The sequence below is a fragment of the Molothrus ater genome, chromosome Z (assembly GCF_012460135.2).
Source record: "Molothrus ater isolate BHLD 08-10-18 breed brown headed cowbird chromosome Z, BPBGC_Mater_1.1, whole genome shotgun sequence".
Classification (NCBI taxonomy): Eukaryota; Metazoa; Chordata; class Aves; order Passeriformes; family Icteridae; genus Molothrus; species Molothrus ater.
Genome location: NC_050511.2, coordinates 43,918,476 through 43,930,956, shown reverse-complemented (window position 1 = coordinate 43,930,956; position 12,481 = coordinate 43,918,476).

Here is a 12,481-nt window from a genome sequence, read left to right as displayed (position 1 = left end):
CTGGCTTCAAATTCATGGGATACTTAACTTTTGCCCATTATATCTGCACTTGAAGACAGTGATACTCATGGCAAGAGGTGGCAGGGTATTTTTAATGTGAGCATCCGGGCTGCACAGCAAGCATGAGCTGTATACTTGTGTACCTGAACAAGTATACAGCTCATGTATATACACTATATACTATATACACTATTCCTTTACATCACAGCCCACTTCTGCCAGCTGTGGGCCAGTGCTCTCCTGCCCCTGCTGCAGCTGTGGCATGGGAAGCATTTGACAGCCTTGCAGAATTTATGGGAGGACACATGGGTACAACATAAGCAACAAGTAGTGTTAGGCTGAGTGCCTCACTCTGTCCTCTGCATGGAGATGAGGAAAGCCAGCTGAATCCCTCTGCTGAGGTTTTGTCCCCCAGTTAATCTGCTTTTATGGGTTTCTACTTAGATATCATATATTTCTTGTCACTAGTCAGACAAGCAGTCCAGCATGGAAGCCCCTAGAATTATTTGCATGATTAATCATGTCAGCAAAACACCTACAAACCTAAGCCTTCAGGAATTATGCCTCTGCCTTCAAAACACTGGAGAAAATTTATGCCCATGGTGAATTCTTCTTAAAGCCAGCAGAAGTGCTTATACAAGGCAGAATGGAAGGAAAAGTTATGAATGTGAGGCAGATCATGACTTTCTTACATTTCCCTTTTTTCTTTCCCACAGTCTAACGACAAGCAATCAACATCTCAGTGGGGAGAAGAGTAACATTTTCTTCAAAGAAAATTCAAACAAAATTACTATTCTAATCTCAGTAACAAATATAGAAATTCATCTAGTATCATAGATCAGAAAAGCAGAGGCCAAAGTCAGCAAGTGTGAGATAGGACTTACAAGCTGGGACACATCAGCAAGTGAAATACAGATTCCACTGAATGACAAAGGGTAGGTGCTGAAGGCAGTCCAGATTTTACAGGTCGTGACTCTCCCAGACTCAAGATTTTCACAGACTCCCATTTACAAAGGCCTGAATGCCTGTGGCAGCTTTCAGTCTGTGGACAGACCTCACCTTTAGAAATACACGTGGCTATCTTCTGTGCAGCTGAAGAATGGTCCTTGCCAATGGCTAACCTGCCTGATTATACAACAGCCTCATGACCACACAATTTAACTCCTCTCAAGCCTTTGGTTGGTAACACCTGTAGTAAACAGTACTGATTACCTTTTAAATAGGCAAACTCCTTTCAGCTTCAGAAAAAAAACCCAACAATCTTCCAAGTGCTATACATTTACAGGAAAGTGCTTGAAAAGTTCGGTTCCCACTAAGCCCGAGGAATATCTAGGAGCTAAGATCTGTGGATAACAAAGCATGGCTTCCTCACATCTACACACACACTTATAATAGCTCTGAGAAATTATGTTTTTAAAGAATCAAAGATTAACACAATACCAAAAATGCAACAGTACATTTATTATTTATGCAAATGAAGAATATTTGTTGCAAGAAATCCTGCAGGGTAACAAAGGAGAAGAATTTTTAGCTGCTGCAGGAAAGAGAGGCTGAATATTGACTACAAGAAGGAAAGGCTTGAAAAGAAGTGTATCGTAACTACTTCTTTTACATTGAGAGAAGTTTGCACTCTTAGAAATGTATTTCCTCTTAGCAGTAAGGACATATTGCTCCCCAACAATCAGTGCCAGTCATGATGTGACTCAAGACTAAGAAAATATAAGAAAAATGCATCCAAGTTTTGGCTGACCTCAAATTAATTTAAGCTAATGCATAGCAAAAACTGAGTGTATGTTTCCATTTGCAAAACTGGAGGGTGCCAAGGAGCTACTTTATCTTGTCTGCTGCAAACAGATGTTGAGCAGACAGTGTCCAGATCTGCGAACTGAAAACACCACCAGCAGCTCTGGACTGCTCTCCCGCGCTGTGTTTGTGTCACCCTGTGGTCTTGCCGATTACTGACGATCGGTCTCATCTGCCGGCTGCTTTCTGCCATGACGGGATCACAAACCCTGCGGGAGCACCACGCAAGGTCCGGCCAGGTATTTCCATACCCAGCGCAGCGACCATGCCTGTCCGCCGAGACAGCATGGGCAGCATCCCGCAAGGCAGGCAGCCAGGGCAGGAATCCCTCCTCGCCTCTCTCTCTCTCCCCGCGCCTGGAGGCGGCGGCGAGGGGCCGCGCCCGCCCGGCCGCGCTCAGCACCGCGGACAGCGCCCCGCGGGGAGCGGCGCCGCTGCCGGGACACACTGCCCCGGGGCCGGGGAGCGGCCCGGCCCGCCGGGAGCGCGCACACCTCACACACACACACACACACGCTCTGCCTCACACTCATACGCACCGCGGCGCCTCCGTCACTCACCACATCCTCCGCAGGGCGCCCCGACGCCGCCGCCGCCGCCGCCCGCCGCCCCCGGCGCCGCGGACGCCCCTGTCAGCGCGGCGGCGGTGGCGCCGGGCGGCCGCGGCTCCATGCGGAGGGCAGCGGCGGCGGCTCGCCTGGCCCGGCCGCCCCGCGGAAGCCGCCGCCGCCGCGCAGCTCCAGAGCGGGAGGGCGGGGAGCCGCGGCCACATGGTGCTGCCCGCCGCCCCGCCCGCCGCCCGCCCCCTGCGCACTGCCCGCCCCCCGCGGCCGGGGCTCGGCGCGCCGTCCGGGGCCGCCGGCATGGCCCCCAGAAACGGGGGGCTCGTCCCTGCGTTAGCCATTCTGCGTCTTTCCCCCACACCCCCGGTTTCTGTCGCGTCTGTTGTCTGCCATGCACGTCGCATGGTACTTTCGTAAAGCGAAGTGCCTGGTGTTGCGATAACCCGGGGTAGATCGCGCGTTTCCCAGCAAGTTCCTCACGGAGCAAAACGCCAGAGTTGTGCCTGATCGGGGCCCAGATTTGAGCAAGGGTCTCACACTCCCAATTACTTCACCATAAAGCACGCACACAGGGCAAGAGCTCCTGTCTCTGCATAGCTTCTAGGGTAAGGGGGCACAGAAGGCAAGTAACAGTAAAAACATAAGCAGCAAGATTCTATCTTGGAAGAGCTCACTCAAGAATCCAAATTTCTCACTTTTAAATTAAACCCCAATCTACTGGCTCATAGATTCCTCCCTTCTTCACAGCTGAGCCAACCTGACACTTCATCTGTTTTCTTTGGGCTATGAAGTCCGGAAGATGCCCAAGAGTGGAGAACCTTCAGCCTCACAGGGTGTCCCTGCCTATGCACTGAAAACCCTCCCAGGAAAGATGGGTATCTTCTAATCTTCTGTGAGAGCTCTATATTGCAATGACTGTCTTTTGCCTTTGGTACATCCCTGAGAGGAGTCTATTATTTCAGTGCTCTACCACAAAGGACCTGATGACAGCCAGATAAACTCCCTTTCACTCCCAAGCTGAAAAAAAACCACTTCTTGCTGCCCCTCCTGCCCTGTGCCATCCTCCAGCCTCCTCTGCATCTCTGGCCTCCACCAAACTTGCTGCATAGGCTCAGTGTCCATCTTGAGATGCACTGGGGAACTCAAACTAAACCTGACATTTGCTGATGCTCACCTCCAAGAGGTTCTCATCAGCCTATTTCTCTGTCTTGTCAAGGTCCCTCTAAAGACCATCCCTCTTCTCCAGTGTATCTGACATTTCCCTCAGTCTGGGAGCATCTGCAAACTTGCTGAGAACATACTCTGTCCCATCATACAGGTCATTAGTAAAGGCATTGCACACTTTTGGCCAGTGTCAGTATTTCAGAGGGACGTGACTAGTAACCAGTACCATGGAGTACTAGTCAAAGAACCAGCAACTTTGTATTGCTTTTCAAAATACTTGGACCCCAAGCTCTTGCCAATTTTCCAAGCATGTTTTAGGCCAATTACCCAGTGCATATCTTTCCCATGCTCACTTGCCAGTTTTTACTCTATATGAAGTCTAATCTAAAATCCACAGTGTGGGTGGACAGCTTTGACCAGTGGCACATTGCAATCAGGTATATGGGTATCTGAATTCACAGTTCAAGAAATCTCCTGCCTCTTCCCCAGTACATGCACTTCAGTATCAGGCTCCTGAATAAGTCCTTAGCAATGAAAATGAAGGGAAAAAACAAAGAACAATTTTAAAAAAAATTTTTGAAGAGAATACTGATTACTTCAATGCATCCCTAATTTGAGCAGTGCCTAACAAAGAGGTCTGATTTGCACTGAAATCTGTGATTGGAACTCAGATATTTCTAGACAGTACAGCTTGCTGATAATTTTTGGCTTTCTGAAAAGAGATGCATTGAAAACTTCCCTTTGTATCATTTAATCTCTCCCTAGCAAGCAGGCTATCCTAACTGACCATTGGCCAATGACCTAAATGCACCTTTATTCTGTGATCAGACTCCTTGATTTAATATCCACTTTTCTGGGAATTCCTATGTCTCACCCTGTCATTTTAATAACAGAACTAATGTTTACACTTCAAAATATTTAACAACAGCAGGAAGTGACCCCTTTGTATAAGAAAATGCTGCTTTTCTTTCTTTTCACAAATATCTGCATTTTAAACATAAAATGAAAAATAATTTCTCTCCTTAATTCCAGTGTGGGTTAACTAATTCAATTCAATTCAATTCATCACTAAGCTTGTGTTAACAGTTGCTATCTAAGTAATTACTATTCTGGGGAAAAGTCTCCATTTAGGAAAGCTTTTTGGTATGTGTTTATAGTTAAACATGTTCTTATACCTACAAATTTTCAACAAAGCACTGAAGTCTGTGCTTAAGCATGTGCTAAGCATCTTCCTCACTCAGGGTTTTATTATGGAGGGAAAAAAAAAAACAAAAACAAAAATAAAACCCAAAGCTACATCTGATTTTGCAGGCATAGTTAACAAGAGCAACCAGAAAGACTGGGAAAAAAAATTCACATTTGTAGCATGATTACAAAGATACTTGCAGTGAATTCAATGTCCGCCATCACATCTGTGTAGCAAGAAGCATGGATCATGTACGTGGATCGTCCTGTGGCTTTTTGAAATCCCCACATAGGGATGTGGGGATTTCATAAAATGTCATGCAGACAGCAAAATTGAAGCAAATACTCAGTACAACTTCCAAGGCTTCAGTACATGTATATTTCATCTCTGGTTCATAAAATCACAGAATAAGCTTGAGTTGGAAGGGACACATGAGGATCATCAAGTCCAACTCCTGGCTATGCACAGAATCATCCCCAAGAGTTACACCATGTGCCTGAGAGAATTGTCTAAATGCTTCTTGAACTCTGTCAGGCTTGGTGCTGTGACCACCGACCTGGGGAGCCTGTTTGAATAGAACCTTTTTCTAATATCCAACATAAACCTCCCCTGACACAACTTTAGACCATTCCCTCAGGTCCTGTCACTGGGAGCAGGAGAGAAGAGATCAGTGCCTGCCCCTCTTCTTCCCCTCAAAAGGAAATTGTAACTGCAATGGGGTCTCCCCTCAGTCTCCTCAAGGCCTCACAGACCAAGTGACTTCAGCTGCTCCTCATACAGCTTCACCACAAGGTGCTTCACCATCTTTTTTGCTCTCCTTTGGATGATCTCTAAGAGTTGAATATCTTCCTTATATTGTGACACCCAAAACTGTCCCCAGCACTTGAGGTGAGGCCTCCCCAGCACAGAACAGAACAGGATGATCCCCTCCCTTGCCCAGCTATGATGCTGTGCCTGATGCACCCCAGGACAGAGCTGGCCCTCCTGGCTGCCAGGGCACTGCTGACTCATGTCTGATTTGCCATCGACCACGATCCCCCAGGTCCCTTTCTGTGGCACTGCTTGTTGACAAGGAAGCCACAGCTTTTCTGCCAGCTCTAGTGGTACAACTCAGTAAGCTATTTGCTTGATCAGCAATGGTAAGCAGATAACAAGAGGCAGATCCTGACAAAGCTTCTTGCATCTTAAGGGTTTTATGAAGAGCTGACAAGGCTTCTGCATCATTAAACAGATTTATGCTTAGAACAACTTTGAAACTTCAAAATGCTGTGTAACTCATGTAGGTGTGTGCTGACAGCATAGATCAGACAAACTCCAGACAACGACATGCATCAAGCTACTGTTTTACTTCCATTTCTAAGTATCAGGCCTGCTACACAGAGGAGTATCTGTATTTTACTGGCAGCTCTTTGTAATACATGCCAGCCATCACCAAAGATTGTCCAGTCACCCTCAGAACAAGCTGTGTCAGCACTGGTAGATTGCAGGACTTCTATTCCTTCTGCCCTTTTGTAGGATCTATAGACAACTCGTGTAGGGGAAAAACAGAAAGAGCAGAAGTTGAGCAGGTGCTGTCTTGTGTCTCTCTGTAAGCCTGCACCTGGTGACAGTAGCTTAGGATGCTGCAGCAGCAGTGGTGGGAATTCTCACCATGCTGTATCCTGACTCAGAAAAAACTGCCTAGTCCTTATGGACAGCTGCTTTCAGTGAAAGAGGAAAATATGCTGATTCTTAGAGATGTTCAATATTTGGAAGAACTGAACTATCACCCTATTCATCATCCTTCAGGCTGAAATTTTCCATTCTCCCATCAGCAGCCCTAGAGAGCACTTAAGTTCCTAAGATCTCAATTATTTGTCTCTTTCATTAACCACTGTGTACTCATCACTACCTTCATCACACTTACAAAAAGTGGGACCATCAGACCATCTTCACACCTATCAAAAAAAAAAATTAATTTCAACTATATGTGGGTAACATCAGGCAGTATTGGGATGCAAAATATCTGAGGCACAAAACTATAGGGTTTTTTTTCAGGTGCTTTCATGACAGTGAAGCAGCCACATCAGTTATCAATTACAGCAAAACTTCAAAGCAGCACAAAAATAGAGGCTTCCTGAGGTTATAGGAGACAGTGTCCAGTGTCCCTGTGCAGCAAACATGTGCCATGCTTTCACTATTTTAGGTGGGAACACAAAATGTATTATGTATGTATTATGTAAAAGCATATTTTTGTGTGTATGTGTGTGTGTGTGAGCCCATGTATGTGTGCACCCAAGTGTGCATAATAGCCAAGAGAAAAAAGGAGAAGCATCCAGTTTTCCCTAGAGAAATCTGAGTATTCACACAATATCAAGCCCTCCAAGACCTACTGCTACAGTGATGAATCAAGAAACACATGAATTCTGCTTTTTCAACTCTTCTCCTGCAATGGAATGACAGTAGCCAAGATGGCCATACTCCAGAAAAAATGTCTGGGGGAAGGCTGAAGACCAGCCTTGCACAGAGGGTCTTAGAATTGCTTTTATCTTTTCCAGCATATTTGCTAATAGGAGATTCTCAGCCAACTGTTCTGCAGAAACACAGAACTGATAAAAGCAAGTAACTTGTGAACTTGGGTAGCCATATCAAGATAAGCTTTTTAAATAATAAGATAATGATTTTAAAATAATCATTCTGAGATCTATTTTAACTGAAGCACTGGGGCCAAAATGTTTCCTTTGATAAGGTATCCCACAATCTTATTCCTCTACCAGTAAGGGATTCTTCTAACTTCCAGCCTAAATACATACTTGGCACAAAAACCACTAATAAAATCTGGCTCATACCATTCTGCATTTGAAATAGCACTGTTCTCCTCTCTTCCTGCTCCACAGTGCTTATGAGCAATTCAGTGTTGTCTCTAAGTTCATCCTTAGCGGGGCAGAAAAACCCACAAGCTATTTTAGACCTTCTCTTCTATCAGGAAACATTCCTCCTTTCTAACAACTGCTCTACCAGCTTTCCTCACATTGATCCATTATTGGTCCGATGGCTTTTCGGATGTGTACTGTTTCAACCCCAGTGACTGGTGGCTAAGACCCCTTTCTGCCCTAATGACTGGCACTGACACCTCACTCACTTTGGTACTTGTCACTACAGGTCTGGGGCACCAAAACCCTTGGTCCAAATCAAGTTGCTGGCACCAAATTCATCACATCAGTTCACCCAACAGTCCTTGCAGCAGTCATGCACATGAGATAAACACCGTGACTATGCAGTTAGATAAGAAAGAATGTAAAAAGAAGATAGAACAGATTGTAGTAATTAGGTGCCAGAACAGTCAACATCATACCATGGTAGACCACAGTCTTCCAAAACATGACCAGTCACCAACGTGGTGACCAGTCTCATCTTACAGGCACCTAGTTCCTCCTACACCGCTTTCTGTCTGACCCTCTCCTTTCCACGAATCTTCAGCAACTGCCAAGTCTCAACAGCCTCTCCAGCATCTTGCATCCTCTGAGTCTGCATCCTTATCAGTTGCCCCACTGTGCCTCTGAATTTATTGCTATCCCATCAATCACTGAGATTTGCCAGGTTTGTTTCTCATCTTTATCACAGTTACATTTCTCTGTCATTTTTGTGTTTCTGCCTATCTTGTTCAAAGGTTTCCTTTTCCCCTTAGTATCCCATATGACAGGGTGATTGACTAGCCAATCACAGGTTCTAACTCCAGACTTCTTACCCTTCCATGGTTTTGTGTCTTCTTCTTTCATAGTCTCTAACACAGACAGGATAATTCAAAATCAGGCACAATTTGAGGTATTATGGAAGGAGTTCCCATAGTCAGACAGCAGGATTAGAAGGAAAGCAACAACGGAAAAAGCATCAGGAATACAATTTGTTGCTGATGCAGCCTGAAAAGATTTACATTTGGAATTGCTGAAATGAAAACTGTCAAAATAGTTCAACATTTTTTCACATAAACTTTGTCATAGTTTTGGGGTTTTTTGTCATTCTGGTCCAGAGCAGAAATCTAAAAGCTTTTACTGACAACTGTAGCTTCAGTTTTTTAAGCAGCTGAATTTACTTTACTGTATTGCTTATAACTTTATTGTTACTATATTTATTATTTATTTATTACTCTATTCCTGTAACCTATTTTACTTTATTATTTATTACTTTATTACTGTATTTAGCCTCCTTATTTTACACTATGACTAGGAATGGTCTAGGAAGGACATTTAAAAGGAAAAGACAAATATAAAGAATAACATGAAAAAGAACATCCCTAGAGAAAAAAAATCTAACCAAGACTTTGTCTGTATCAGCTTCTTATGAGCAGTTCACTAAGTGTTTTTGTTATAATCTGTATTCTTGCTTTTGAATGATTATTTTGAATGTAGAATTGACTTTGAAATGTTCCAAGGAATTTTTTCAAAACATGAATTCCCTGCAACACACTCTAAGAAAAATACACAGCAGGCTGAGCTTCATTAGAGTTATTCCAAAGGCCCATGCCAAAGTATTTGCAGAAACTTAATTGTTTCTTGGATCTCAGTTTGAAATAAGTGGAGCAGTAACAGGTATAAAACAAATTATGAATGCACAGCACAGAGCCACATTTGTAAACTTCTCCAACAGGCATAGATCTGCAAAAACAACAACAAGGATTTTTTTTGAGGCTGTTTTGTTGGGTGATGGTTCAGTTTGTTTGGTTTGGGTTGGGCTGGTTTTGGGGTTTTTGTTGTTTTTTGTCCCAGGCATTACATGCATTGGGATTACACGCATTGGCTTTGCCAGAGGCAAAGTTAAACTGGTAATATTAATCTTTGGCAAGTGCTGGTGGCCTAATGGCACTGTTGTTTGTCACAACAATTAGTTTGACTTAGCCTGAGCTTTGACATGGCAGCACAGATGGTTATGAGCACATTATCAGTAGACAGCAGATGGCACAGCTCAAATATGTGCAGCCTTCTGTCTCCCTCTGGTGGCTCGATCTCAAACCCTTAGGTGGTCCCTAATCTGGTAGAGAAAGCCACTCTGCTCAGCCAAAACCATTGCATCGTTTCACTAAGGGTTCACTGAGGGTTTCACTCTGGTAGCATCTTAATGACAGATGCCTTGTAAGATGTTGAAACTTGAAAGTTTTGACTGCCTGGAGCTCTGTGTCTCGAGTGAGGTCCCTTGCAGAGCATTCAGGCAGTCTCACCCATCTGTGTTTCCATATCCCCTCTAAAAATCATCCACTGAACACAAATCCTAGAAGTGTCAGGTCAAAAATTATCCATTTTTGGAGCTTCAATCCAAGGATTTTTGCTTGCCTTGACAAAGATACCTTATCTGCTTGGTCCATGATGCACAGGCGGTTACTCTAACAGATTACAGAAGAAAATGCAACATCGAGAGCCATTTCTCCTTAGTATGTTCTGTTTTCCTTTCCCATAGCAAAATTAAATAAAAATTCCTTTTCAGATGTAATATTTTACACTACTGAAAGAGACAACATGCTAATATTTTATTCTTTTGCAACAGAGAAACAGACACACATTCTGTTTTGATAGCTGAGTGAAACAAAGGCTCATTCTTGAGGATCTAAATTTATCCCCCCCTTTCCTGTACCCTGATATCACTGTAAGAATACTGTGTTGTAGAAATGCAGTTTCCAGAGTATCTGTTCTGATTTTGAAGTTTTGCAGGACTTTGGACCTGCCTATCATTTTTCAAAGGGACTGATGTAGAACAGTCAAAAATGGAAACTCCTGCTCAAGTCTGAGCGTGAATATGATACCATGGTAGACCACAGTCTTCCAAAAGTGTCCTTCAGGATGAGCCATATATTACAATGACAGAAAAAAAAATTGTCTTCTTGTTAGTTTTGCTGGAGGTAGAAATCCAGAAACCTCAGTAATAAATCCATAAACCAAACGATAAACACAAGAGTGTTCTCAAATTGTGACAACACTTAATGTTCTCTACTCCCCATGCAACTCAGTTCAGCAACAGATTATCCCCTTGTTTATTTTACTAAAAAGGAAGGAAAAGAGGCAGTTTCACACCTTTAACACATTCACAGGATTTGCTCATATATTATATATTGTTAGCACTGAATTCAACTTAGAAAAGATGGGTGTCTCCTTGAAAGAAACCCCAAAAGACTCCCAGACATCCACCAAACAAACAAACAAAAAAAAAACCAGAAAAAAAACCCTCCAAAAAACACCTGTCATTGAGATTCTTCAGCAAGAGGAGAAGCAGAAAAAAGAAACTTCCAAGAAAAAAAAAAAGAGGCATTTTCTACTAGTTTCATCAAAGGCAAATTTCTAATGACTAGGCAACAGTAAGAGGAGAAAATAAGCAAAGTTGACCTGCTACGTGCATTTGGGAGCAGCTGGAAAAGGGCAACCTGTCATGTTTGTTCCTTTTGATGGCTATAAACACATTTAGAGGAACCAAACCCACTATCTTTTTCCTTTAATATGATACTTAAGTGTTTACATTTGAAGAAAATCTGTCCTATTGATTTGTGTTTACATGAGTTTCTACAAGTTAATTCTTCAATGTTTGTCTGTGGTATGTTTTTTTTTTCCCCTAAAGCTTTCTTGTTCAAGGAAAATCTGTGTGGTTTCCCATACATCAAGATTTGGATTCACTGCCTTCCAATATGCAGTTTTGACTATAAAGTGTTTTCCCTCTGACTTCTTTGAAGCAGAGAAATGCACCCATACTGCTAGCCTTTATGTTGTAATATCACTCTTTTTCCACTGAAGAAAGCATTTAAATATAAATAAGAGTGCAAATATCTGGAAAACAAAAAAAGAAATTATTTTCAGTTACAATGAAATCCCTTGATAAAGGGAAAATGCAGAAGCATTCTTTTGTAAGTGTGAATCTGTCACATTCTTTGAAACTAAAACAACATTGGTTTATAATGGGACTGAGAGTGCTTTATACAACAGGAGTCAAATTCACAGCTGGGCAAGGTTCTTGCATGCATCAGCAAAGACTTGCACCAGGCTCCGAAGGACTTCAATGGAACTGAGTTTGAATGCTCACGTGATTCTATGCAGAGCCTTTAATCTCATACAATGCTTGAGAAAACTGCATTATATTCTTGAAAAAAATATTATACTCTAGTCAAAGATTTAAGTGGGGTGATCAGCCTACCAGTACAAAAGTGGCATTTGATCAAAACTTAACAGAATTTGTACTATATCATGAAATTATACATCAATTTATACATCCTTTCTTTTGTTTTAGTAGGCTAACTACCTAAAGGGCCAGGTGCTAGCAAAACTGTTATCTACTTGACAATAGTCCCCATGAACAGGAAATAAGTCGGAGTGTTGTGCTTCTCTAGCAGATCCCAGTCTAGCATGGTATCTGATGGTACTTTAAGGCCAAATGCAGTCCTACTGAAGTAAAAAAGGTACAGAGTTAAATGCATTAACTGCTTTACTGAGCCTGGAAGGGACAAAGTGGGCAGCTGCCACAGAGAACTTCCTGGTCTTTGAGACATCCTGGGCAGGCTAACCCACCTCATCCTGGAACTGAGGTGAAGCACTGTCTTCCCGTGGTTGTTCTAGGGATTTCAGTGGAGGACAGTGGGGAACAGCACTGAACCACAGTGAACCACGTATACTCCTGCACTGAACTGCATATACTCCTGCAACAAGATAGCTCGTGCTACCAAGAAGTGAGAAAAGAGCCAAGGACAGGACCTGGGATGAGCAGGTGAATAATGCTTCTTTTTAGTTAGTTAGTTAGTTTGTTTGTTTTTTAA